We start from the raw sequence: 3,573 nt of genomic DNA, 5'->3' as shown, positions 1-3,573 counted from the left end.
GAGTCCATTTCTCATACTTCAGGCATATTATTTGGAGTACAGACATCATGCTTTCTAAAGTGGAGGGTCAACGAAAAAGAGGAAGATCCTCAAAGCGATGAGTTTGCACTGTAGCAGCAGCAATGGCTCAAATGTTGTAGCTATTGTGAAATTGGCACAGGAGCAGGCATTGTTTAGTAATGTTGAGAACAGAGTTGCTATGAGTCAAATACTGACTGGATGACACCAACAACAATATAGTATATATTTGTGTGTATATTCATATATATATGCATATGCATATTTATTTATTTATCTAACCCACAAATATATGAGATTGAAAGAGGACATGACTAGTTACCTTTCCTGCAAACTAAACTATGAATGTGGGCAAAATTATGAGAACTTCTTAGATATTATCAAACATTTTAAGGCAATGAGTTTCTGGGCTCGGGGGTTTAGGATTGTAGTCCCAAGGATACCATGGTCAACTGGTCCACAAAGATAATGTTCTACATCCTACTTTAGTGAATAACAACTGTGATCTTGAAAGCTGTTGAGCAGTCAGTCATCTAATCAGCTATTGGTCTTTCCATATGTGAAGAAAGAAGAGTGATGAGAATTGAAGAGGCTTGGAATGGACTAATGGAACATGTGAATATCAGTCTCCATGACTCTGAGACTAGATCTTGATATTGCCCAGCTACCACTACCAACTGCTCTGAAAGGGATCACATTAGAATGTCCCAGATAGAGCATCAGAAAATATGGAACAAACAAAAAAAAAAAAAAAAAAAAGTCTGGCCTTACTGGTCAGAAAGGTATTAGAGGAACCTGAGACTATGAACCTTGACCACCCTTCAGGTCTAGAAATTAAGTCATCCTCATGGTCCAACTTTCAAGCAGTAGATAGGTATGTAGGGGGAACAACAACACTAATAAAGTATACTCACCATAGAATGGTCAATCATTCAAAATCCAAAGGAAAACATTTACATGAGGACAAAGCTGAGAAGAGATGGGAAGGTGAGTGGAGTAGAAATAGGAACCACAGTCAGGAAAAGAATAATTGTTTTTGCATGGAGGGAATTTCAGTCATTAATATGAAACAAAGTGTAACCTTTTTAAAATATAAAACTGATGATCTTGTCTGTAAATGTTGACTCAATTTACAGTAAAAAGTTAAGAAGTAAAAAATAGAAGAACCTTGAGAAAATAGTTAATTATTATTTTATTGAACATTTTAGACAAAGTGGCATCTGAGTATTTTCAGTCTAAAGTTTTAGCATATGTTTAACTTCAATGAGTTCAATTTCAAATTCCCCACCCTATGTCTATTTACAAGTCCACACACCTTCTAAAAGATTCTTACTATCTTTTTAAAATCAAAAGTAAATTTATGTCAGTTCTTTGAAGATAATCACAAAGCTTACTAAATCTATAAGTCTAACCAAAGTTAAATAACAAAGGATGTTTAATAGGGCAAAGAGTTTTACCTTATTAATTGATAATATATCATTGCTTGCCATTTGTATGCTAATTATGAACAGGGCCCAGAAAAAAAATCTCAAATCCTTTGTTCACAAAAGCATTCCTGGTACTGAATCTTGTCAAAATAACTCCCAGCCTTGTGCAAGAACAAAAGGGAGAAAGAAGCTATTTCTTAGTAGATCATTCGGGACCTGACATGCTTGCAGTGTAAGCAAGATATTTTTAAAAATCCAAGGCCAAATGCCAAAACTTTCTGATCAAGTAATGATTTGTTTTAAGATTCCCTAGTTACAACAACAGTTACAATTTGTTAGAGCATTGTGGCTTCCAGTATTTTCTTCTATCAACCCTTTGCTCATGAAGTGGTTTATATAAGTAAATAACATATGTTGGAGGTGGTGGTTATGTCCGGTGGAATCAGTTCTGATTCATAGTGACCCTATATAGTACTTCCGAGGCTGTAAATCTTTACAAGAGAAGAAAGCCTCATCTTTCTCCCCCAGAACCACTGGTAGTTTTGAACGGCTGACCGTAAGATTAGCATATCAACTCATAACCACTATACTATACTCTATGTTATTTTAATTCGAGCTCCTAAAATATTTTCCAAACATCCAGTATTTGTAGAGTAAGTATTGTAACTTTACCAGTAGTCTTTAAAAGAATAGTATCTATTGTTATTGTTGCTGTTAAGTGCCATCGAGTTGATTCTGACTCATAGTGACTCCGTACAAGGCTTCCAAGGAGCAGCTGGTAAGTTTGAACAGCCAACCTTGTACAACCTTGTAACAGCCCAGTATCTATACCATACAATAATTTTTAAGATATATAATATAAAAAAAGTATTCTTGAATTTATGTGCTTTTAGATATTAAATTTATCCTTTAATATATTTCAATGCACCTGAAATTACAAAATTAGGCAAGAAACAACTTTTGAGCCTCATTTTTCCAGCTAAAGAAAAGGGAATTTTTAAATTATTGATGTCTTATGAGCAAATTTACAAGTGAACAAGTTTTCATTTCTTCTTTAACATTTGCAAAAGTAGGGTTGGTAAGAAAAACTGAAGAAAAGTTAGTATTCTTCCTCCAAGCAATATCACCACTATTTAGGTTGCTTTCCCCAGTGAAGGAGCCCTGGTGGCACAGCAGGTTAAGCATTGGACTGCTAACTGCATCTGCAAGTCGCTCAGAAGGAGATAAAATAAGACTGTCTGCTTTCCTAAAGGTTGTCTTAGAAAGGCTAAGGAACAGTTTTACTTGTCTTGTAAAGTCACTATGAGTCAGAATGACCCATGCAGTGGATAGTTTCCCCAATTAAGGGTGATGCTTTGAGACATGACCTTGTTGTGGAGCTTTTCTCCAGAAATAAGAAAAAGCAGAAACATCTTACAGACCATTCAATTATTCCTTTCCTAGTAAATTTTCCTTTTCACAGTGTAAATTGTAATTGCTACCATTTGTAGTAACATTTAAAGAAAATCAATAAATATAAAACACAGTTTCAAGAAACCCAGATAATTCAGTTACGTTTTCCAAGATTGCCAGTTTTAAATTAGATAAAGGACTTCATTCAACTTGACCCGTTTTTAAAGACTTCCTCCTTTCAAGTTTGATGGACTTCCTGAAGATTGTTTCCTTTTGGCAGTTGAAGGTGTTAATTGCACTGTTGCCTAAATCGCCCTAAGCAAGAAAATCCTGTATTTAACTAGCCTATAATCTTGACTAACCTCAAGTCCACACTCAGTGTTTGCCTTAAGAAAAAATTGTTATGCCCTGACGACTTTTTCTCAGCTTCTGTCTGAGTCCTGTCCACTCTAAAATTGCAAAAAGTTATGTACTAGATGACAAGTTTCCAAACATGTCTGTTCCTTTTTCTAATTAGTAGAAAATTATCTTTGACAATCTCTTCCAGAACACTCTATGTCAGTATAGTATTTTATTTTCACTAAATAATTTTCATAATTCTACAGAAACATTAAGTCTTAAAAAGTCCAAATATTTCCTTTTTTTTCTTGTTGTGGAGCATGTGTGTCATACACATTATCTTCAAAAATAGATTGGGAAAGACAGTGCTTATTTGATTTTTACCATAATATATTTT

This window comes from Chrysochloris asiatica, unplaced genomic scaffold, assembly GCF_000296735.1.
Source record: "Chrysochloris asiatica unplaced genomic scaffold, ChrAsi1.0 scaffold00335, whole genome shotgun sequence".
NCBI lineage: Eukaryota > Metazoa > Chordata > Mammalia > Afrosoricida > Chrysochloridae > Chrysochloris > Chrysochloris asiatica.
The sequence above is the reverse complement of the archived record's forward strand: the minus strand, read 5'-3'. Positions refer to the sequence as shown.